The 26,699-nt window shown below is 47.6% G+C and overlaps 1 protein-coding gene and 1 pseudogene across 4 annotated transcripts in view; one reads left to right on the top strand and one right to left on the bottom strand.

Moving 5' to 3' along the window:
- Positions 1-26,699, bottom strand: part of LOC143276779 (neo-calmodulin-like) — a 249,390-nt gene that overhangs the window by 8,406 nt on the left and 214,285 nt on the right. The gene's annotated exons all lie outside the window — the stretch shown is intronic.
- LOC143276821 (uncharacterized) lies at positions 3,490-5,625 on the top strand (annotated as a pseudogene).

The following is a 26,699-nucleotide window of genomic DNA, read 5'->3' on the forward strand; positions in this document are numbered from 1 at the left end:
CACACAACTACACATATACGATTTTTTTTTCTCTCTCTCTGTGTCTCTCCCTCTGCTTCTCTTATTTCTCTCTTCTATGAAAAATAATACGGAAAAGTAAAAATAACTCTCTGTCTCTGTCTTACTGTGTCTCTGTCTGTCTCTCTCGATATGCAAGTAGCATATCTGGAATGAACACATGAACAGAAGATTTAATCCGATTTTATTTACAGATTTAAAGATTAAAGACTTGATTTAATACTGTATAATAAAGCAAAAGGCACTTCCCCCCTCCCTTCGGTTCGAAATTTTCTCTTCCGTCTCTGAAAAAACAATACATGCACAAAAGGGGTGCTGTTTAATCTCTCTCTCTCTAACACACACACACACACACACACACACACACACACACACACACACACACACACACACACACACACAATGTCCTTTCCCAGTATACGTACCTGAACAAAATATCACGCATGAGACAAAAAGAATCGATTCCAACTGAAATGTTTGTTTTTGTTTTTGTTTTTTTCCTTTTCTTATCTGCAGGAAGGTGCGGGAGGAGATGGCTGAAGATAACCCATGGTGACGACTGGATGGGGTGGGGGGTGGGGGGTGAGAGAGAGAGAGAGACAGAGAGAGAGAGACAGAGAGACAGAGACAGAGAGACAGAGAGACAGAGAGAGAGATGGGGTGTGGGGGTCAGCTGCGAACAAGAGCACAGCCTTCATGATTCAACAGGGGGTGATGGTGTGAAGTGAATGGTGTGAATGGGGGTGACTACCAGACGTGATGAAGCCATGCCGCCCCATGTACATGACACAATGCTGTGACTGAACACTCTTCCTCTCTGCTTGTCTTTCTTTTGGCTTCTTCCCTTGAGCTCTACAACAGTCATCACAACACTTCTACCACATCATTTTCCCTCCGTCATCCTCCCTCTCTCTATATCTCTTTACTTCAGTATATATTTTCAGTCTTTTAAATGATAGCTGTTCATTGTGTGTATTACTATACACTCTCCATATGTCTCCCACTTGTTCTCTCTTCCCATTCCTCCTCTTCCCTCTTCTTCCTCCTCTCTCTGTGTTTCCTTCAGAAAGTATGTTTAATATATTAACAGTTTACTGCACTGTGCGTTTGCAATAGTTAATGCAGACTGATTTGTCAAGTAAATGTTTTTTGTTTTTTGTTGTTGTTTTTTTGTGTGTGGTTTTTTGCCGTATGGTCTGTGTGCGCGTGTTGAAATGATTTTTTTTTTCAGTCTGAATTTTGATGTCATATGCGATAAAAAAAAAAAAGAAAGAAAGAAAAAAGGTTGATCATTATTCCTGTGTATTTATTCTCATTTTGCCCTCTCTGTCTGTCTGCCTCTCTCCACGTTTTCCAATCGATCTACTTTGCTTACAGTATTTCCATCTCTAACCAGCACAATATTTCCATCTCTAACCAGCACAGTATTTCCATCTCTAACCATTGCTGGGTTTTATTCTAATTTTGTTGGCTTTCGGTTTTTTAATACCGTTTTTATTTCGACCCAGTTACACTATAAGTGTAATATAATCTTGCTTTTAATTCAGTTTTGTTAAAAAATAAGAAAAAGAAAAAAGATATTCTATAAAAAAAAAGTTAAAAAACCCCGGGATCCTGATTGAAAGTCCAACGCTTCAACCATTCGGATATTGCGCCGGTCGCTTACTTTAAAAAAATTGAATCTTTGTTTACACGTTTTCAGTATTTCATCCAGTTTTTATCTCAAGCACTGTTTGGGAACCCTTGTCCGGACCAACTGCACATTTCGGACACACACACACACACACACACACACACACACACACACACGCACGCACTGATATTTCCCAGGGAAGCTCCGCCACTGGTGAGAGCTGAAAAAAGCCGATAATGTTGACAGGGGACGGTGATATCAATGCTGAGTGGGGACAGTGATATCAATGCTGACTGGGGACAGTGATATAAATGCTGACTGGGGACAGTGATATAAATGCTGACAGAGGACAGTGATATCAATGCTGACTGGGGACAGAGGACAGTGATATAAATGCTGACTGGGGACAGTGATATCAATGCTGACTGGGGACAGAGGACAGTGATATCAATGCTGACTGGGGACAGAGGACAGTGATATCAATGCTGACTGGGGCCAGAGGACAGTGATATAAATGCTGACTGGGGACAGTGATATCAATGCTGACTGGGGACAGTGATATAAATGCTGACAGAGGACAGTGATATAAATGCTGACTGGGGACAGTGATATAAATGCTGACAGAGGACAGCTATATCAATGCTGACTGGGGACAGAGGACAGTGATATCAATGCTGACTGGGGACAGTGATATCAATGCTGACTGGGGACAGAGGACAGTGATATCAATACTGACTGGGGACAGTGATATCAATGCTGACTGGGGACAGAGGACAGTGATATCAATGCTGACTGGGGACAGTGATATCAATGCTGACTGGGGACAGAGGACAGTGATATCAATGCTGACTGGGGACAGAGGACAGTGATATCAATGCTGACTGGGGACAGAGGACAGTGATATCAATGCTGACAGAGGACAGTGATATCAATGCTGACTGGGGACAGAGGACAGTGATATCAATGCTGACAGGGGACAGTGATATCAATGCTGACTGGGGACAGAGGACAGTGATATCAATGCTGACTGGGGACAGTGATAACAATGCTGACTGGGGACAGAGGACAGTGATATCAATGCTGACTGGGGACAGAGGACAGTGATATCAATGCTGACAGAGGACAGTGATATCAATGCTGACTGGGGACAGAGGACAGTGATATCAATGCTGACTGGGGACAGAGGACAGTGATATCAATGCTGACAGGGGACAGAGGACAGTGATATCAATGCTGACTGGGGACAGTGATAACAATGCTGACTGGGGACAGAGGACAGTGATATCAATGCTGACTGGGGACAGAGGACAGTGATATCAATGCTGACTGGGGACAGTGATATCAATGCTGACTGGGGACAGAGGACAGTGATATCAATGCTGACTGGGGACAGAGGACAGTGATATCAATGCTGACAGGGGACAGAGGACAGTGATATCAATGCTGACTGGGGACAGAGGACAGTGATATCAATGCTGACTGGGGACAGAGGACAGTGATATCAATGCTGACTGGGGACAGTGATATCAATGCTGACTGGGGACAGAGGACAGTGATATCAATGCTGACTGGGGACAGAGGACAGTGATATCAATGCTGACAGGGGACAGTGATATCAATGCTGACTGGGGACAGAGGACAGTGATATCAATGCTGACTGGGGACAGTGATATCAATGCTGACTGGGGACAGAGGACAGTGATATCAATGCTGACAGGGGACAGTGATATCAATGCTGACTGGGGACAGAGGACAGTGATATCAATGCTGACAGGGGACAGTGATATCAATGCTGACTGGGGACAGTGATATCAATGCTGACTGGGAACAGTGATATGATGACGCTGGTCCGGTTCCTGGGGGAAACACCACAAGTGATAATGTGCAACTCGAGTCCGGCCCACAAGAGGGAAGTGCATGTCCTCCAGTCATTGTCGTTGTTCACTGCTCTCCACATTGTGGCGTCCACCCCCACCCCCTTGTCCTCCCTGTCCCCCCTCCCCCACTCTTTCACTCAATCTGCCCATCTGTCTGCCTCCCCCCTCTCTGGCCATTTAGGTATGGATTTCGCCCCCTGGGAGCAATACCCCCGCGACATGTTACAGTGCTGATAGCAGTGACGCCGCATGGAGTTGAGGCTTTCCACAGGCCTGCAGGATTCCTCTGGCATGGCTCCATTTATCTCCCTTGTCACAGACGGCCTTCGGTGTGTCTGGTTCTTTGGCCATCTCTGGCCTCGGCTACAGCCTCCACTGCCCCCCTCCCTCCCCCCCACCCCATCCGTACCTCCCCTCCACATTCTCCCACCAGAAGGTGGAAATCTGGTCAGTATATATGTTATCTGTGTGTGTGTGTGTGTGTGTGTGTGTGTGTGTGTGTGTGTGTGTGTGTGTGTGTGTGTGTCTGTGTGTGTGTGCGCGCGCCCCTCCCTCTCTGCTGATGTGCTTGGCGTCCAGTTTAACAAAATTCCTTATACAGTGACGGCACATTTGTATGTGCGAAAAAAATGATGTGAAATGAATGTGAATGTGAAGATGAAAATGTTGAGGGTTGTGGGAAACCAAGGAACGAGACAGGGTTGGAAACGAGTTGAGTGTAGAGTTAATATTGGCATTCACCAACCACATCTAACAGTTTTATTTTGTTGTCGAATTTTATCAGAAATTTGCTCTGCTGGCATTTGTTGTGATAGGGGCTGTTAGCTAAGCCATTAACATTGTTCACTTTTCAGTGTTATATATATATATATATATATATATATATATATATATATCCAAACACACACACACACACACACACACACACACACACACACAAACACACGCGCGCGATGGGCATGGTAGATTCTTCCTTCTAATGAGCAGAACAGGCCAGTACAAACTATTCTCCATTTTGTGGGGAGGGACAAACGATGTTTGGATTCGGTGTCTGTCCCAGCAGCAAAGAGTGAACAGCTGATGACCCAGCGCGGCAAGTAGCACGCGGACCTGTCCTGCTGGACGGGCAGACTGCTGGCTATCACCCCTCAACAACCGTGACTGCTGGCTATCACCCCTCAACGACCGTGACTGCTGGCTATCACCCCTCAACAACCGTGACTGCTGGCTATCACCCCTCAACAACCGTGACTGCTGGCTATCACCCCTCAATAACCGTGACTGCTGGCTATCACCCCTCAACGACCGTGACTGCTGGCTATCACCCATCAACAACCGTGACTGCTGGCTATCACCCATCAACAACCGTGACTGCTGGCTATCACCCCTCAACGACCGTGACTGCTGGCTATCACCCCTCAACAACCGTGACTGCTGGCTATCACCCCTCAACAACCGTGACTGCTGGCTATCAACACTCCACAACCGTGACTGCTGGCTATCAACCCTCCACAACCGTGACTGCTGGCTATCACCCCTCAACGACCGTGACTGCTGGCTATCACCCCTCAACAACCGTGACTGCTGGCTATCAACCCTCCACTACCGTGACTGCTGGCTATCACCCCTCAACAACCGTGACTGCTGGCTATCACCCCTCAACGACCGTGACTGCTGGCTATCACCCATCAACAACCGTGACTGCTGGCTATCACCCCCTCAACAACCGTGACTGCTGGCTATCACCCCTCAACAACCGTGACTGCTGGCTATCACCCCTCAACGACCGTGACTGCTGGCTATCACCCATCAACAACCGTGACTGCTGGCTATCACCCCTCCACTACCGTGACTGCTGGCTATCACCCCTCCACAACCGTGACTGCTGGCTATCAACCCTCCACAACCGTGACTGCTGGCTATCACCCATCAACAACCGTGACTACTGGCTATCACCCCTCAACAACCATGACTGCTGGCTATCACCCCCTCAACAACCGTGACTGCTGGCTATCACCCCTCAACAACCGTGACTGCTGGTTATCACAACAACCACGCCCTGCCAAACCTCCAAAACACACTGCTGTGCTGCACTGACCATGACCCACTGACCATGACCCACTATGACCCACTGACCTTCACGTGCGCAAGTCACGTGGACTGTACTGTCACAGTGACCGTCGGTCAGTCAGTCAGAGAGTGTGGAGTGTGGTGGAGGGGGGGCAGCTGGGGCACCAACAACAACGTCCAGACCACCACCCATGGCCTAGGGTTAGGGGGGGGGATGGAGGTGGGGAGTGGTGGTGGCGGTAATATACGGAACTCGAACCCGTGGACAGTCACTTCCTCGACATGGCGAGTCTCCACTGAACACCCCCTGCAGTGCTGGGGAGATCCTTTCACTGCACCTTCTGTCTTGACAGGATAGCCCAGGGCGACTATCATCTATTGGAGGACGTCACTGCACCTTCTGTCTTGACAGGATAGCCCAGGGCGACTGTCATCTACTAGAGGACGTCACTGCACCTTCTGTCTTGACAGGATAGCCCAGGGCGACTGTCATCTGCTGGAGGATGTCACAAACGCCATTAGGGGGCAGAGCAATCATGAGGGTGGGTGTTGGGGTGGGGTGGGGGTGGGATGTTGGTGGTTATGAAACAGCACATCCTGTTCTCACTCTCCCATATCCCCACCCCCTTTATGACACCTCAGTCACTGATCTCCGTCCCCTTCCCCGTCACCCCCATATGTTCCACCCCACACCCCCCAGTGAGCACACACGGTGTCTGACATACACACTGTCCTGACGGACACAGGACACGCCACACTGTGCAGGGCAGGGGCCAGCTGAACACAGCTCTCGGCCTGTCTGCAGTCAGGACTGCTGTGATGCTCAAGATGCCCACAGGAAGAGGACAGAAATAATAAAATGCAATAAAATGAAAAGAAACGGAAAAGAAGTAAAAGCAAAATAAAACAAAACAAATTAAAAAAAAGAAAGAAAAGAAGTCAGTGCCTGTACACCACCCATCCCCACTGACCTGGAGAAGTGGGAACATTGTCCATGGGAAAGCCAGTCACTGTCCATGGGAAAGCCAGTCACTGTTATTTTCCGTGGGAAAGCTAATCATTGTCGATGGTAAAGCCAGTCATTGTGTCGTTGTCCATGGGAAAGCCAGTCATTGTGTCGTTGTCCATGGGAAAGCCAGTCATTGTCCATGGGAAAGCCAGTCATTGTGTCGTTGTCCATGGGAAAGCCAGTCATTGTCCATGGGAAAGCCAGTCATTGTGTCGTTGTCCATGGGAAAGCCAGTCATTGTCCATGGGAAAGCCAGTCATTGTGTCGTTGTCCATGGGAAAGCCAGTCATTGTGTCGTTGTCCATGAGAAAGCCAGTCAGTGTCCATGGGAAAGCCAGTCATTGTCCATGAGAAAGCCTGTCAGTGTTATTGTCCGTGGGAAGGCCAGTCATAGTCCATGGGAAAGCCAGTCACTGTAATTGTCTGTGGGAAAGCCAGTCATTGTCCACGGGGAAGCCAGTCACTGTAATTGTCTGTGGGAAAGCCAGTCACCCACTGTAAATGTCTGTGGGAAAGCCAGTCATTGTCCACGGGAAAGCCAGTCACTGTAATTGTCCATGGGAAAGCCAGTCACCCACTGTAAATGTCTGTGGGAAAGCCAGTCACTGTAATTGTCCATGGGAAAGCCAGTCACCCACTGTAAATGTCTGTGGGAAAGCCAGTCACTGTAATTGTCCGTAGGAAAGCCGGTCTTTGTCTGTGGGAAAGCCAGTCACTAATTGTCCATGGGAAAGCCAGTCACTGTGTCGTTGCCCGTGGGAAAGCCAGTCATGGGAAAGCCAGTCACTGTCACTGTCCATGGGAAAGCCAGTCACTGTGTCGTTGTCCATGGGAAAGCCAGTCATTGTGTCGTTGTCCATGGGAAAGCCAGTCATTGTGTCGTTGTCCATGGGAGACCCAGTCATTGTGTCTTTGTCCATGGGAAAGCCAGTCACTGTCATTGTCCATGGGAAAGCCAGTCACTGTGTCACTGTCCATGGGATAGCCAGTCACTGTGTCGTTGTCCATGGGAGACCCAGTCATTGTGTCGTTGTCCATGGGAAAGCCAGTCACTGTCCATGGGATAGCCAGTCACTGTGTCATTGTCCATGGGAGACCCAGTCATTGTGTCATTGTCCATGGGAGACCCAGTCATTGTGTCGTTGTCCATGGGAAAGCCAGTCACTGTGTCGTTGTCCATGGGAGACCCAGTCATTGTGTCGTTGTCCATGGGAAAGCCAGTCATTGTGTCGTTGTCCACGGGAGAGCCAGTCACTGTCATTGTCCATGGGACAGCCAGTCACTGTGTCACTGTCCATCGGATAGCCAGTCACTGTGTCACTGTCCATGGGATAGCCAGTCACTGTGTCACTGTCCATCGGATAGCCAGTCACTGTGTCACTGTCCATCGGATAGCCAGTCACTGTTTCACTGTCCATGGTATAGCCTGTCACTGTCCATGGGATAGCCAGTCACTGTGTCACTGTCCATGGTATAGCCTGTCACTGTCCATGGGATAGCCAGTCACTGTGTCACTGTCCATGGGACAGCCAGTCATTGTGTCACTGTCCATCGGATAGCCAGTCACTGTGTCACTGTCCATGGGATAGCCAGTCACTGTTTCACTGTCCATCGGATAGCCAGTCACTGTGTCACTGTCCATGGGACAGCCAGTCATTGTGTCACTGTCCATGGGATAGCCAGTCACTGTGTCGCTGTCCATGGGATAGCCAGTCACTGTGTCACTGTCCATGGGATAGCCAGTCACTGTTTCACTGTCCATGGTATAGCCTGTCACTGTCCATGGGATAGCCAGTCACTGTGTCACTGTCCATGGTATAGCCTGTCACTGTCCATGGGATAGCCAGTCACACTGTCACTGTCCATGGTATACCCAGTCACTGTGTCACTGTCCATGGGATAGCCTGTCACTGTCCATGGGATAGCCAGTCACTGTGTCACTGTCCATGGGATAGCCTGTCACTGTCCATGGGATAGCCAGTCACTGTGTCACTGTCCATGGGATAGCCAGTCACTGTGTCACTGTCCATGGGATTGCCAGTCACTGTCCATGGTATAGCCAGTCACTGTGCCCTTTGTCCGTCTTGTCTTCTGTCTTTCTGTGTGGCTGAACAGAAGAAAATGTTAGCTGTTGTTTTTTTATCGTCATGTGAATAGCCATCATTCTTCCTCCAACACACACACACACACATGCACACCTACACACATGCAAACTTCCACACACGTGCACACACATGTACACACACATATGCGCACATACACACGCACATACCTCGACCTGCACGCGAGTGAGTACAGAGAGACGAGCCATGCATGGATCACTGTCATACCCAATGACAGTCATTATCCCTGTCTTCCCACACTGTTATTTTTCCTCTCTTTGGCCTGTCCCTTCCCTCCGGTTTCTTTCACAATTCCCCCTCCCATTTCCAACACTTCTTTCTTTTGCCCTCGCATCTTTTCCCCTCTCTCTTTCTTTTCTTTCCTTCTTTCCCCCCATGTCTCCATCCTATTTCTCAACTGTCAGCGGTGGATGATGACGACGTCCAGAACCGATGTGTGACAACACCATGGGGCACTTCAATTGTCATACTGTCGCCTGGCTGTAAGAGGTTAATAGGGCATGGGGGTGGGAGGAGTCGGGGGATGGGGGTGAGGCGGGGGGAACTAGGGAGGGCTGTGACTCACCCTCACCCCCCTCCCCCGCCCACTCACACGTTATCCCCTGCTACTTCAACACAACAAAAAGTTATGAGTGGGAAGCCGAGTCAGCGTGTGGGTGTGAGTGGAGTTGTGGAGGGGGGAGACATGGCGGGGGGCTTGGGGGTGGCGGTGAGGGTGGTGGTGGTTGTGAGCAATGGTGATAACGGTTGTCATGAAACAGCAGCAGCAGTATGACAGCAGCAGCCTAATGCACAGTATAGTGCAGCCTAAGGCACAGTATAGTGCAGCATAAGGAACAGTATAGTGCAGCATAAGGAACAGTATAATGCAGCTGTGACCACTGACCGTTCAAGTCACTGTGGATATTATTATCAGCGGTATCCTATCATCCCATCAATAACAAAGGCAAATGGCCAAGTGACTTTACACGGGTCAGAGTGTTGGCACACTGCATACAGAGAGCCGCGCGGATCGGCCTCCTGTCCAGACAGCTGTCAGCACCCAGCTGGATTCCCGTCAACTCCACGTCACACTGAGCAGTCAGCAATCAGCCCGGGCACCCACTGCGCCACTGCACACCACTGCCTTCAAACTGAGTGGTGGTCTACATTCTGACGTCATTTTCTCACTGCCTTCAAACTGAGTGGTGGTCTACATTCTGACGTCATTTTCTCACTGCCTTCAAACTGAGTGGTGGTCTACATTCTGACGTCATTTTCTCACTGCCTTCAAACTGAGCGGTGGTCTGCATTCTGACGTCATTTTTTCACTGCTTTCAAACTCTAGTGGAGGCCTATATTCTGACGTCATTTTTTCACTGCTTTCAAACTCTAATGGAAGTCTACATTCTGACGTCATTTTCTCACTGCTTTCAAACTCTAGTGGAGGTCTACATTCTGACGTCATTTTCTCACGCACAAGGGCTGCAGCCTTGAGATGTTCTAACAGTCGTGACATACATCACTGTGAGGTCAAGGTCGAACTCTGAGCGGACAATTTCGCCGGGTATAAACGCTGGTAATAAATAGTACCCGGGAAGGACTCTGGTTACTGGAACCAGCGATGATCAAATTAATGCTGGCTATTAAATAACATCAGCTGAGTGGCACAGCAGGCCTACGTCACGGAGTCACCTGCTGTGTGTGTGTGAATTATGAACGATGCTGTGTGAATTATGAACGATGATGCTGATGCCGTGGTTCAGGCCATAGACACTAGAATTCCCTAGATATTAGTGTGTGTGTGTTTAATTTTTTTCCTCTCTTATGTATTTCTGTTAACACCATGCTTTAATCTTTATTTAGTATTGTGTAGAGTAGACCCTATTCAAGGCGGGGATTGGAAGTACAAAAACACACCAGTGTTTTGTCTTGTCTTGATTTTCTTGTCTTGTCTTGTTTTGTTTCTCTCTTTCTCTCTCTGAAAAAAGGTGACGCTGCTCTAATGCTGTATGCCGGGAAACCAGCCCGAATTTCACAAAGAGGACACTCGTGTGACAGTACAGTACGGTACAATACATAATACTATGCAATGCAATACAGTACATAATGCGATACAATATACAATACATTACAATATATGATACAGTACAAGATATAATACAGTATAATGTACAATACAGTACATTACGCACTGATAAAAAAAATCTCTTCCGTTAGCTGACGTTTGATTTCGGTAGCATAACATGCACTTGTGACAACAGTATTTTCCAAGTACCACTGTATGATGACTGTTTTAACAGTGCAGTCCTACAGGTTTTGGTGTGTCTTGAAGTCCACACATGGGTGACATGACGTTTCGTACATGAACGCCATCCACACACACACACACACACACACACACACACACAAGCTGTGGTAATAAAACGTGACTGAAGAGCGACGCCGCTGTTTTCATGAACACCAACCTGCCTGTTTCCGGTCTCTGCCGACTATACTGCACGTTGCTGGATGGATGTGCAGGCAAGTCCAGTTTCCTTTTCTTACATGTGACAATCACAGCGCAAATCGTTGTCACCCCCGCCCCCACCCGCTATACCCCCTCTCCCCCTTCCACACAAACGTCAGTCTGACTTGCATGTTGCAAACACCGTCACCAGTGCCCCGCCATGTCACAGTGCGTGCTGTCCGCTCTGACGTCATCAGTGGACAACAGCATGGGGGACAATGAGCTGCTAATGACCTTTGTGACGGCACCAGAAACGGTCTGCACACCGTAAGGCAAGGGGACTGATCGCCTTGATGCATTAGAAAATACCCATCGATCAACATTGTTTTTGCGCTTTTTTCAATTTAGAAACAATTTAGACAGCAAACTGTAACGGGCTGTGGCAAAAATAAAACAATTATGGAAAAAGAGGAAAGAACCAATGAAAAAAAAAATGAAAAAAAAGAAGAAGAAGGAAATGTGTTGAATAATTGCGTGTCACATTTGTGAAGTGGGGTTATAACTTCCCTGACATGTAACACACATGGTCTTTTAGAGAAGGCAGAACTGCTGATAAACTGCAAATTCCATTGAACTGAAATGGAGTTCCAACCAGTGCCAGAAACATCGGACATACGTCTGTGTGTGGAATCTCAAGAGGACTTTTTATGTCGGACATCTGTCTATATGTGGCATCTAAAGAGGACTTTTTATGACGGACATCTGTCTGTGTGTGGCATCTAAAGAGGACTTTTTATGACGGACATCTGACTGTGTATGGCATCTAAAGAAGACTTTTTATGACGGACATCTGTCTGTATGTGGCATCTAAAGAGGACTTTTTATGACGGACATCTGTCTGTATGTGGCATCTAAAGAGGACTTTTTTATGACGGACATCTGACTGTGTATGGCATCTAAAGAGGACTTTTTATGACGGATATCTGTCTGTATGTGGCATCTAAAGAGGACTTTTTATGACGGACATCTGTCTGTATGTGGCATCTAAAGAGGACTTTTTATGACGGACATCTGACTGTGTATGGCATCTAAAGAGGACTTTTTATGACGGACATCTGTCTGTGTATGGCATCTAAAGAGAACTTTTTATGACGGACATCTGTCTGTATGTGGCATCTAAAGAGGACTTTTTATGACGGACATCTGTCTGTGTATGGCATCTAAAGAGGACTTTTTATGACGGACATCAATCTGTATGTGGCATCTAAAGAGGACTTTTTTTTATGACGGACGTCTGTCTGTCTGTGGCATCTGAAGAGGACTTTTTATGACGGACATCAATCTGTATGTGGCATCTAAAGAAGACTTTTTATGACGGACATCTGTCTGTGTGTGGGATCTAAAAGGACTTTTTATGACGGACGTCTGTCTGTATGTGGCATCTGAAGAGGACTTTTTATGACGGACATCTGTCTGTCTGTGGCATCTGAAGAGGACTTTTTATGACGGACATCTGTCTGTATGTGGCATCTAAAGAGGACTTTTTATGACGGACATCAATCTGTATGTGGCATCGAAAGAGGACTTTTTATGACGGACATCAATCTGTATGTGGCATCAAAAGAGGACCTTTCATGACGGACATCTGTCTGTATGTGGCATCTGAAGAGGACTTTTTATGACGGACATCAATCTGTATGTGGCATCTGAAGAGGACTTTTCATGACGGACATCTGTCTGTATGTGGCATCTGAAGAGGACTTTTTATGACGGACATCAATCTGTATGTGGCATCTGAAGAGGACTTTTTATGACGGACGTCTGTCTGTATGTGGCATCTAAAGAGAACTTTTTATGACGGACGTCTGTCTGTATGTGGCATCTAAAAGAGGACTGTTTTAATTTTTATAACGGACGTCTGTTTGTATGTGGCATCGAGAGAAAAGACACCACAGAACATTACTGATACAGACACACAGCACTGACATTTCTCACTGACATATTACACACTCACACTCCTCCCTGACATGTTACAAACTGACATGTCACACACTCACATGTTACACACTAACACTCGTCTCTGACATGTCACACACTAAAACTCCTTGTTACTCCTCCCTGACATGTTACACACTGACGTGTTACACACTAACACTCCTTCCTAACATGTCACACACTGGCATGTTACACACTGACATGTCACACCCTAACATGTCACACACTAACACTCCTCCTTTACATGTCATACACTGACATGTTACACACTGACATGCCACACTCTGACATGTCACATATTAACACTCCTCCTTTACATGTCATACACTGACATGTTACACACTGACATGTCACACCCTAACATGTTACACACTAACACTCCTCCTTTACATGTTATACACTGACATGTCACACACTAACACTCCTCCCTGACATGTCACACACTAACACTCCTCTCTGACATGTCATACACTGACATGTCACACACTAACACTCCTCCCTGACATGTTAAACACTGACATGTCACACACTAACACTCCTCCCTGACATGTTACACACTGACACGTTACACGGACATGTTACACACTGCCATGTCACACACTGACACTCCTGACTTGCCACACATTGACACTCCTCCCTGACTGAACGTCAGAGGTCCAGTGTCTCACCGATTTGGCCACTGCACCTGTATTGTTTCAAACAAAACGTGAAGGTTCAATCCTGGCAGTCACACAAGCCCAAAGCGCAGACGAAACAGTAGTCAGACCAACTGTGAACTCAGTTCATATTGCATCATCTGATCGTCGTGGCTACGAAGGTATAATTCCTTTATATTGCTTTCGTCCAATGTCAACGGGGACTGTTTCAGGGCTGATTATTTTATCTTCAAACCATTCATAAGTAGACAGACAGACAGACCATAAGAGCAGAAGGACAGTTTGATTTATATCTCAACTGCAGTGAAAAAGAAAAGGGTCCAAAGAGAAGTATTGTTCCCTGGTTCAGTTCGAGTAAAACTGGCAGAAAGGGGGGGTAGAGGTGGGGGCAAGGCGGCACTTAGTTTTGAAGCTAGCACCTTGACCTCTTGCCCTCGACACATGTAAAGCCTTTTAAATTCAATAACCTGAACAGAACCCGGCTTTGAAAGCCTGGCTTCAGCAGCACTGAGGTCCGTGGTGGAGTGGGGGGAGGTGGATCAGTTGGCCGTGAAGGTGAACATCAGACACTGTTATGGCTGTGAGCCTACAGGCTTTCAAAGATGTGAGCTGTTAATGTTGATCTTTTCCAGCGAAGTCTTACTCGGGAAAGCTGCATCAGGAAATGGCTTCCCAGAAATGACTACTGAACAAACAGGCCGTGAGTGCTGTCACAGGCCACTTCAAACATTTTCCAGTGAAAGGATTTTGTCTCTGCTTTTATCCGGCCCTCTCTCTCTCCTCGTTTGTCTGCCCCCTCCCCCCCCCCCCTCTCTCTCTGGCTGTCTGTCAGTCCCCCCCTCTCTCTCTGGCTGTCTGCCTCTCTCCCCCCCCCTCTCTCTGTGGCTGTCTGTCCCCCTCCCTCTCTCTCTGGCTGTCCGCCTCTCTCCCCCCTCTCTCTCTCTGGCTGTCTGCCTCTCTCCCCCCCCTCTCTCTGTGGCTGTCTGTCCCCCTCCCTCTCTCTCTGGCTGTCTGCCTCTCTCCCCCCCTCTCTCTCTCTGGCTGTCTGCCTCTCCCCCCCCTCTCTCTCTCTGGCTGTCTGCCTCTCTCCCCCCCACTCTCTGGCTGTCTGCCTCTATCCCCCCCTCTCTGTGGCTGTCTGCCTCTATCCCCCCCTCTCTCTGGCTGCCTCTCCCCCCCCCTTCTCTCTCTCTGGCTGTCTGCCTCTCTCCCCCCTCTCTCTCTGGCTGTCTGTCTCTCTCCCCCCTCTCTCTCTGGCTGTCTGCCTCTCTCCCCCCCCTCTCTCTGGCTGTCTGCCTCTCTCCCCCCTCTCTCTGGCTGCCTCTCTCACCCCCTCTCTCTGGCTGTCTGCCTCTCTCCCCCCCCCCTCTCTCTGTGGCTGTCTGTCCCCCTCCCTCTCTCTCTGGCTGTCTGCCTCTCTCCCCCCTCTCTCTCTCTGGCTGTCTGCCTCTCTCCCCCCCCTCTCTCTGTGGCTGTCTGTCCCCCTCCCTCTCTCTCTGGCTGTCTGCCTCTCTCCCCCCCTCTCTCTCTCTGGCTGTCTGCCTCTCCCCCCCTCTCTCTCTCTGGCTGTCTGCCTCTCTCCCCCCCCTCTCTCTGGCTGTCTGCCTCTCTCCACCCCCTCTCTCTCTCTGGCTGTCTGTCTGTCCCCCCCTCTCTCTCTCTCTGGCTGTCTGCCTCTCTCCCCCCCTCTCTCTGGCTGTCTGCCTCTCTCCACCCCTCTCTCTCTCTGGCTGTCTGTCTGTCCACCCCTCTCTCTCTGGCTGTCTGTCTGTCCCCCCCCTCTCTCTCTCTGGCTGTCTGCCTCTCCCCCCCTCTCTCTCATATTTCCCAAGTACAAAAATGTCCACCACTGAGAGAAGTTGACGTTGTTAGTCTTGCTGAGGGGTCATTTCAAAACGAAACTGTTAACAAGGAGAGTGAGAACAGTGTGATTTGTGGCATGATGAATGAACGAGTTGAAAAAAGTGCGCAAGCGAGGCTAAAAGGAAGAGAGTGTGTGAGTGACAGAGAGCTACGTGTTGATGACTGTGGCGGCTCTAGAGAGCACGGACTTTGTTTTTCGTTCCTGCACTGGAATGTAAATGGACTTTTCTCCAAAATAAGTGACAAAGATTTTCTATCATTTGTGTTAGAATTTGATTTCATATGCATGGTTGAAACCTTTATAGAAGACTTTCGATGTATTGCATTTGACGATTATACTGTTTTTGGTAAACCAGCTGTTAAATTTACCAAACAGGGAAGGCGCTCAGGTGGTATACTATGTCTTATCAGAAACAGATTTATTCCTTACGTTAAAGAAATTAAGATGAAATCTCCTAATAGTCTAGTGTTTCTAATTGATAAAAAATTGTTTGGTTTACCGGAAGATGTCATATATGTGTGTTCTTATGTTCCACCTGAGGGCTCACCGTATTATACTTACTTCGATATTGAAAATGGTATAAGCGCACTTGAAGACTGTCTTTTTGACTGTATGCTTGAGTTTAATGATGCACATGTTATTTTGTCTGGCGATTTAAACAGTAGAATTTCCAACCTTTCTCAGGATTTTTTAAATGGCATTGATATCCATTGTAATCAATTTAAAAATAGTCATGCATTCATTAGCAGCCGTAGAAAATCAGCTGACTGTGTTGTTAATAACTATGGCAAATATCTGCTAAGTATGTGTACTGCACTTGGTTTGTGTATAATGAATGGTATATGTAATGGGGACACTGAGGGTAAGTATACATATATATCAGACACAGGTAGCAGTGTTAATGATTATTTTTTGTTATCTATGGATTTGTTTATCAGTGTTTTTTCCTCTTGTAAATTGATAGTATCAGAAAGAATTGAGTCAGATCATCAACCCATTGAATTGTATTTAAGTTTTGCAGACACAAGAAATGAAACACATGTGCACATACCAGATGAAAAACATATTATAGAAAAATTTGTATGGAACACTGATTTACAATATACTTTTACACAGGCAATGAACTCTGATGAAACACTACTGTTACTTGATCGTGCAATTGAATTGATTGACTTTGATTGTGATGCTGCTTTGAACATGCTTAATGACTGTCTTAAAGTGCATGCGGAATGTATGAAAAGAAAAAATAATCTGGCAATGCATGATAAACACAGCGACTGGTACGACAATGAATGTAAAACTAGCAAGTTAAAAGCGAAAAAATTGCTAAGGATATTTAATCGGACCAAAGATAAAGATGATAGTGATGCCTATTGCGTGGCAAGAAGAGAATATAAAAATTTGATAAAAAGAAAAGAAAAGGAATACAATGATTTGTTACTGGATAAGCTTATCAGTGCGGTAAATAATCAAAGAGAATTCTGGGATGCTGTACATAAAATTTCATTTAAAAAGAAACAGGTTAGGAATAATTTAACAGTCGACGACTGGTTTCTGCATTTTAACTCTCTCCATACGAACGGCGAAAGAGACGACGTTAACAGCGTTTCATCCCAATTACCATCATCAAAATATTGCAAGCGGAACGCTCTTATACTAAAGAGGTGAATGTTGACAAAGAATACCACAGTTCTGACGACAGAAGCTAAAGGTTGGGTCATTCAGACACCCACTGGACATCCGAGAGGTCTGTGTAGAGGAGAAGAGAGGACTGGCCGTACTGAGTGAGTTAAAAGTTTACTTGAATTAGAGACATCTGCAGATGTATCTTTTATAACTGAAGATGGTATTGATGAAAACCGCAATGATGATAATGAAGGGGACATTGATTACATGAACCGGCCAATATCAAAAGAAGAGGTATTACTTGTTATTAGAAATTTAAAAAATAGTAAAGCTGCTGGACCAGATGGGGTAATTGGGGAAATGTTAAAATATGCTGGGGATAGAGTGGCTGACTTTTTCGTAAAGCTTTTTAATGTCTTATTTGATGAAGGTACTTTTCCGGAAAATTGGACAGACTCTATTGTACTCCCTTTGTTTAAAAAAGGTGATATAAATAATCCAGGTAATTATAGAGGTATAACATTATGTGATGTAAGTAGCAAGTTGTATAGTGCAGTTATAAATAATAGACTCCAAGAACTGATAAATGAACATAATTTGACAGGTGAACATCAAGCAGGATTTAAAAGAGGTTATTCAACTGTTGATCACATGTTCACGTTATTGGCACTGATACAAAAACAATTTTCTTTTAATCGTAAATTGTATGTGGCCTTTATTGATTTTGAAAAAGCTTTTGATTCCATAGAGAGAAATTTATTATGGCCTATTCTTTTGAAAAGCGGTATTAAGGGTAAGATTTTTCGTTGTATCTATAGTATGTATACTAATGTTAAAGCCAGAATTAGATGTGGTGCCAGATTAACAGATTACATTAATTGTACCCGTGGTGTAAAGCAAGGTGATGTTTGCAGTCCTGTTCTGTTTTCCTTATTTATTAATGAGATAGCATTAGAAGTAATCAGAGAAGGTAGACATGGAGCAACATTTATGCCTAATTATTTTGAATTATTTATACTGTTATTAGCTGATGATGTTGCTTTATTATCCGAAACTGTGATAGGTTTACAAACACAGCTTAACAATTTATATCATGCGGCTTCAGCTCTACGTTTAAAAGTAAACATGAATAAAAGCAATATCGTTGTATTCAGGAAAGGAGGGTATTTAGCTGCCAGGGAAAGATGGTTTTATAATGGAGTTGTAATGCCAGTTATTAATGCATATAAATACTTAGGAATTTACTTTTCCACAAAGTTGAGTTTTGGGGCAGCCTGTAGCGATCTTAACAGTAGGGGAAAAAACGCTTTATTGTATATTTTACAGAAATTATCGAAACTGAAATGTAATTCTTTAAACATATATTTAAAGCTGTTTGACTCACAGATTCAACCAATAGTCCAATATGGTGCCGAATTATGGGGACTCGATAAAGCTGCATTTCAGTGTGAAAAGATACATTTATTTGCACTTAAGAAGTTCTTAGGCGTAGAAGAGCGAACTCCCAATGATTTGATATACGGGGAAACAAACAGATATCCTATCTATATAAATTCAGTTATAAAATGCATTAAGTATTGGTTAAAGTTACTGAGAATGCATGAATCTAGACTGCCTCACAAAGCCTATAAAATGTTATTTGATCTTGATGCGCGTGGCAAAAGAAACTGGGCTACAAGTATACGCTGTAAACTGTTTATGTTTGGATTTGGGTATGTATGGCTTAATCAAGGTGTAGAGGGGATTGATGAGTTCCTTCGGACTTTTAAAGAAAGACTTATTGTTTGTAGATGGCAAGAATGGGATTTCCATGTTAACAACAGTGAAAGATTTAATGCCTATAAAACCTTTTGTACTATACCCGATGTCAAAACCTATTTATTGATGAATATAGATAAACATTTAAAGTATATAATGACTAGATTTAGACTTGGTATTTCGGAAATTGCAGAACATAGTCACCGTTATAAAGTACATGATGAGTCTGATTTATTATGTCCACTGTGTAAGAAGGGGAAGGAAAATGAAGTGCACTTTGTTCTATCCTGTCCTGTTATGTATGACTTAAGAATGCAATACATACCGTTGAAATTTTTTAAGTTCCCTAGTCAGTTTAGATTATCGCTACTTATGGCATCTACACACGAACAAACTATCAGAAATTTCTCAATTTATCTGTACAAAGCGTTTAAGCTTCGATCCACTCTTACGTCGTAAAATTCATTTATTAAGCTTGTGCCACTTCTGATTACACGATTACTTTATTGAGTTCAGTTAAATAGGCGTGTTGTTATTTATCTGCTGTGTACTACTTAAGTGTATACTGCATGACAACGTATGATATTTGTCTTGCTTATTTTATTTTATTTTTTCTTCTCACATATGTTTTTGTCTGACACCCTTTCATGAGGGGCAATGGCCTATATGAATAAACCATTCATTCATTCATTCATTCATTCATTCTCTGTGGCTGTCTGCCTCTCCCCCCCTCTCTCTGTGGCTGTCTGGTTCTCCCCCCCCTCTCTCTGGCTGTCTGCCTCTCCCCCCCCTCTCTCTGGCTGTCTGTCTGTCCCCCCCTCTCTCTCTCTGGCTGTCTGCCTCTCCCCCCTCTCTCTCTGGCTGTCTGTCTGTCCCCCCCTCTCTCTGTGGCTGTCTGGTTCTCCCCCCCCTCTCTCTCTCTGTGGCTGTCTGCCTCTCCCCCCCTCTCTCTGGCTGTCTGCCTCTCTCCCCTCTCTCTCTGTGGCTGTCTGCCTCCCCCCTCTCTCTCTCTCTGGCTGTCTGCTTCTCCCCCCCCCCTCTCTCTGGCTGTCTGCCTCCCCCCTCTCTCTCTCTGGCTGTCTGCCTCTCCCCCCCTCTCTCTGGCTGTCTGCCTCTCTCCCCCCTCTCTCTGGCTGTCTGTCTCTCTCCCCACTCTCTCTTTGGCTGTCTGCCTCTCTCCCCCCTCTCTCTGGCTGTCTGCCTCTCTCCCCCCCACTCTCTGGCTGTCTGCCTCTATCCCCCCCTCTCTCTGGCTGTCTGCCTCTCCCCCCCCCACTCTCTGGCTGTCTGCCTCTATCCCCCCCTCTCTGTGGCTGTCTGCCTCTATCCCCCCTCTCTCTGGCTGCCTCTCCCCCCCCCCTTCTCTCTCTCTGGCTGTCTGCCTCTCTCCCCCCTCTCTCTCTGGCTGTCTGTCTCTCTCCCCCCTCTCTCTCTGGCTGTCTGCCTCTCTCCCCCCCTCTCTCTGGCTGTCTGCCTCTCTCCCCCCTCTCTCTGGCTGCCTCTCTCACCCCCTCTCTCTGGCTGTCTGCCTCTCCCCCCTCTCTCTCTCTGGCTGTCTGCCTCTCCCCCCCCCCTCTCTGGCTGTCTGCCTCTCCCCCCCTCTCTCTCTCTCTGGCTGTATGCCTCTCTCCCCCCCCTCTCTCTCGCTGTCTGCCTCTCTCCCCCTCTCTCTCTGGCTGTCTGCCTCTCAACCCCCCCCCCCCCCTCTCTGGCTGTCTGCCTCTCCTCCCCCCCTCTCTCTGGCTGTCTGCCTCCCCCCTCTCTGGCTGTCTGCCTCTCTCCCCCCCTCTCTCTCTGGCTGTCTGCCTCTCCCCCCCCCACTCTCTGGCTGTCTGCCTCTCCCCCCCCTTTCTCTGGCTGTCTGCCTCCCCCCTCTCTCTCGGGCTGTCTGCCTCTCTCCCACCCCCTCTCTCTCTGGCTGTCTGCCCCCCCCCCTTTCTCTGGCTGTCTGCCTCTCTCCCCCCCCCTCTCTCTCGGGCTGTCTGCCTCTCTCCCCCCTCTCTCTCTGGCTGTCTGCCCCCCCCCCTTTCTCTGGCTGTCTGCCTCTCCCCCCCTCTCTCTGGCTGTCTGCCTCTCTCCCCCCTCTCTCTGGCTGTCTGTCTCTCTCCCCACTCTCTCTTTGGCTGTCTGCCTCTCTCCCCCCTCTCTCTGGCTGTCTGTCTCTCTCCCCACTCTCTCTTTGGCTGTCTGCCTCTCTCCCCCCTCTCTCTGGCTGTCTGCCTCTCTCCCCCCCCACTCTCTGGCTGTCTGCCTCTATCCCCCCCTCTCTCTGGCTGTCTGCCTCTCCCCCCCCCCTCTCTGGCTGTCTGCCTCTATCCCCCCCTCTCTCTGGCTGTCTGCCTCTCTCCCCCCCACTCTCTGGCTGTCTGCCTCTATCCCCCCCTCTCTCTGGCTGCCTCTCCCCCCCCCCCTTCTCTCTCTCTGGCTGTCTGCCTTCTCTCCCCCCTCTCTCTCTGGCTGTCTGTCTCTCTCCCCCCTCTCTCTCTGGCTGTCTGCCTCTCTCCCCCCTCTCTCTGGCTGCCTCTCCCCCCCCCCTCTCTCTCTGGCTGTCTTCCTCTCTCCCCCCCCCTCTCTCTCTCTGGCTGTCTGCCTCCCCCCTCTCTCTCTCTGGCTGTCTGCCTCCCCCCCTCTCTCTCTCTGGCTGTCTGCCTCTCCCCCCCTCTCTGGCTGTCTGTCTGCCCCCCCCCCTCTCTGGCTGTCTGCCTCTCCCCCCCCTCTCTGGCTGGCTGTCTGTCCCCCCCTCTCTCTCTGGCTGTCTGCCTCCCCCCCTCTCTCTCTCTGGCTGTCTGCCTCTCCCCCCCCTCTCTGGCTGTCTGTCTGTCCCCCTCCCTCTCTCTGGCTGTCTGCCTCATCCCCCCCCTCTCTCTGGCTGTCTGTCTGTCCCCCTCTCTCTCTCTCTATGGCTGTCTGTCTGTCCCCCTCCCTCTCTCTCTCTGGCTGTCTGCCTCACCCCCCCCTCTCTCTCTGGCTGTCTGCCTCTCTCCCCCCTCTCTCTCTCTCTGGCTGTCTGCCTCTCTCTCCCCCCTCTCTTTCTCTGGCTGTCTGCCTCTCCCTCCCCCCTCTCTCTCTGTGGCTGTCTGCCTCTCCCCCCCTCTCTCTCTGGCTGTCTGCCTCTCTCTCCCCCCTCTCTCTCTCTGGCTGTCTGCCTCTCCCTCCCCCCCTCTCTCTCTGTGGCTGTCTGCCTCTCCCCCCCCCTCTCTCTCTGGCTGTCTGCCTCTCCCCCCCCCTCTCTCTCTCTCTGGCTGTCTGCCTCTCTCTCCCCCCTCTCTCTCTCTGGCTGTCTGCCTCTCCCTCACCCCCCTCTCTCTCTAGCTGTCAGCCTCTCCCCCCCCCTCTCTCTCTCTCTGGCTGTCTGTCCCCCCCCCCTCTCTATCATTGAAAGATTCAGTACGTATGGCTACATGGCATTTTGTAGCATGCATGGCTTTAAACTGTATTTGCAATAAAGTACCGATAAAAACATAAAACATTCAACAAGATTTAGACTTGTTGTTCCTGATCCATCAGTTTTGTTCATTATTTAGGTACAAGACATTAAAAGATTTTAACAGCGTATGTCTTCTGTGCTAAAAAAACAACACAACTCCAGAAGATGTAGTACACTCTGTTCTGTTGTCAGACGCTGACACACGTTCGGTAAAATGTTTCCAACTTGTGTCATTCCAGTCAAGTACTGTCCATTGACAGTCAGCTTGTCTACACCGTTTGCATTCAAATACAGAGAAATAACAACTTAGATTCGTGGCGTCAAACCATTTTTAACTCCAAATACTTTGCTTACAATGTCTGTAACATGTTCACATGCTCCTTCATGAGGCGCTGTCTTACTGCAGTAACAGCAGTCTCTGTGCAGCAACAGCGGTATTTGTGCAGCAACAGCGGTCTCAAAGGTCTGAGTGCAGCAACAGCTGTCTCAATACAGCAACAACAGTCTCAAAGGTCTGAGTGCAGCAAAAGCGGTCTGAGTGCAGCAACAGCGGTCTCAGTGCAGAAACAACGGTCTTTGTGCAGCAACAAAGGTATATGTGCAGCGACAATGGTCTTTGTGCAGCAACAACTGTCTTTGTGCAGCAACAACTGTCTCTGTGCAGCAACAACTGTCCTTGTGCAGCAACAACTGTCCTTGTGCAGCAACAACGGTCTCAGTGCAGCAATAACTGTCTCTGTGCAGCAATAACTGTCCTTGTGCAGCAACAACTGTCCTTGTGCAGCAACAACTGTCTCTGTGCAGCAACAACTGTCCTTGTGCAGCAACAACTGTCCTTGTGCAGCAACAACGGTCTCAGTGCAGCAGCAACTGTCCTTGTGCAGCAACAACTGTCCTTGTGCAGCAACAACTGTCTCTATGCAGCAACAACTGTCCTTGTGCAGCAACAACTGTCCTTGTGCAGCAACAACGGTCTCAGTGCAGCAGCAACTGTCCTTGTGCAGCAACAACTGTCCTTGTGCAGCAACAACGGTCTCAGTGCAGCAGCAACTGTCCTTGTGCAGCAACAACTGTCCTTGTGCAGCAACAACTGTCCTTGTGCAGCAACAACTGTCCTTGTGCAGCAACAACGGTCTCAGTGCAGCAACAACTGTCTCTGTGCAGCAACAACTGTCCTTGTGCAGCAACAACTGTCCTTGTGCAGCAACAACGGTCTCAGTGCAGCAACAACTGTCCTTGTGCAGCAACAACGGTCTCAGTGCAGCAACAACTGTCCTTGTGTAGCAACAACGATCTCAGTGTAGCGGTCCTGGTGGTGTCACCTGTTCGGGAGGCAGTCATTTCAAAGCAGATATACAGTGGCCACAGCAGATATACAATGGCGGATTTTCAGTACCACAACAGATATACAGTGGCCACAGCGGATATACAATGGCCACAGCAGATATACACTGGCCACAGCATATACACACTGGTCACAGCATATATACAGTGGCAGATATACCCTGGCCACAGCAGATATACAATGGCAGATATACAGTGGCCACAACAGATATACACTGGCCACAGCAGACATACAGTGGCCACAGCAGATATACAGTGGCAGATATACAGTGGCCACAGCAGACATACAGTGGCCACAGCAGATATTCAGTGGCAGATATACACTGGCCACAGCAGATATACAATGGCCACAGCAGATATACACTGGCCACAGCAGATATACAATGGCCACCGCAGATATAAACTGGCCACAGCATATATACAGTGGCAGATATACAGTGACCACAGCAGATATACAGTGATCACAGCAGATATACAGTGATCACAGCAGATATACAGTGACCACAGCAGATATACAGTGATCACAGCAGATATACAGTGACCACAGCAGATATACAGTGACCACAGCAGATATACAGTGATCACAGCAGATATACAGTGGCAGATATACAGTGACCACAGCAGATATACAGTGACCACAGCAGATATACAGTGATCACAGCAGATATACAGTGGCCACAGCAGATATACAGTGATCACAGCAGATATACAGTGATCACAGCAGATATACAGTGGCCACAGCAGATATACAGTGATCACAGCAGATATACAGTGGCAGATATACAGTGACCACAGCAGATATACAGTGACCACAGCAGATATACAGTGGCAGATATACAGTGACCACAGCAGATACACAGTGACCACAGCAGATACACAGTGATCACAGCGGACATACAGTGGCAGATATACACTGGCCACAGCAGATATACAATGGCCACAACTGATATACAGTGGCCACAGCACAGTGGCCACACCCTAACAATACGAGTAGTACTGGCAGAATAAATGGTACAACCTACCGGTATTTGTTGCTATATATATATACAGTGGCCACAGCAGATACACAGTGACCACAGCAGATACACAGTGACCACAACACCCTAACAATAGTACTGACAGAATAAATGGTACAACCTACCAGTATTTGTTAATATATATATATATATATATATATATATATATATATATATATATATATATATATATATATATATATATATATATATACATACACACTGGCCACAGCAGATATACAGTGGCGGATATACAATGGCCACAGCAGATATACAGTGGCGGATATACAATGGCCACAGCAGATATACAGTGGCGGATATACAGTGGCCACAGCAGATATACAGTGGCCACAGCAGATATACAGTGGCGGATATACAGTGGCCACAGCAGATATACAGTGACCACAGCGGATACACAGTGACCACAGCAGATATACAGTGGCCACAGCAGATATACAGTGGCGGATATACAGTGGCCACAGCAGATATACAGTGACCACAGCAGATACACAGTGGCCACAGCAGATATACAGTGACCACAGCAGATATACAGTGGCCACAGCAGATATACAGTGACACAGCGGATACACAGTGACCACAACACCCTAACAATAGTACTGACAGAATAAGTGGTACAACCTACCAGTATTTGTTACTATATATATATATATATATACAGTGACCACAGCAGATATACAGTAGCCATAGCAGATACACAGTGACCACAGCAGATACACAGTGACCACAGCGGATACACAGTGAACACAGCAGATATACACTGACCACAGCAGATACACAGTGACCACAGCAGATACACAGTGACCACAGCGGATATACAGTGACCACAGCGGATATACAGTGACCACAGCGGATATACAGTGACCACAGCAGATATACAGTGACCACAGCGGATACACAGTGACCACAGCGGATACACAGTGAACACAGCAGATATACAGTGACCACAGCGGATATACAGTGACCACAGCGGATACACAGTGACCACAGCGGATATACAGTGACCACAGCGGATACACAGTGACCACAGCGGATACACAGTGACCACAGCGGATACACAGTGAACACAGCAGATATACAGTGGCCACAGCGGATGTACAGTGAACACAGCAGATATACACTGGCCACAGCAGATACACAGTGAACACAGCAGATACACAGTGACCACAGCAGATACACAGTGACCACAGCGGATACACAGTGAACACAGCAGATATACACTGGCCACAGCAGATACACAGTGAACACAGCAGATACACAGTGACCACAGCGGATATACAGTGACCACAGCGGATACACAGTGACCACAGCGGATATACAGTGACCACAGCGGATACACAGTGACCACAGCAGATCAGCGGATATACAGTGACCACAGCGGATACACAGTGACCACAGCGGATACACAGTGACCACAGCAGATACACAGTGACCACAGCAGATACACAGTGACCACAGCGGATACACAGTGACCACAGCGGATACACAGTGACCACAGCAGATACACAGTGACCACAGCAGATACACAGTGACCACAGCGGATACACAGTGACCACAGCAGATACACAGTGACCACAGCGGATACACAGTGACCACAGCGGATACACAGTGACCACAACACCCTAACAATAGTACTGACAGAATAAGTGGTACAACCTACCAGTATTTGTTACTACTTTTATTCTTTTATGTGATGGTGGTTGATATAGCGGCCTCAGTATCATTGCTTAATCAATAATTAATTAAGAGAGAGAGAGAGAGAGAGAGAGAGAGAGAGAGGGGGGGGGGGGGCTGCTGTCACACAAACAAGTGAAATCAATAATTAATAGAAAGCGCG

This window comes from Babylonia areolata, chromosome 33 (assembly GCF_041734735.1).
Source record: "Babylonia areolata isolate BAREFJ2019XMU chromosome 33, ASM4173473v1, whole genome shotgun sequence".
Classification (NCBI taxonomy): domain Eukaryota; kingdom Metazoa; phylum Mollusca; class Gastropoda; order Neogastropoda; family Buccinidae; genus Babylonia; species Babylonia areolata.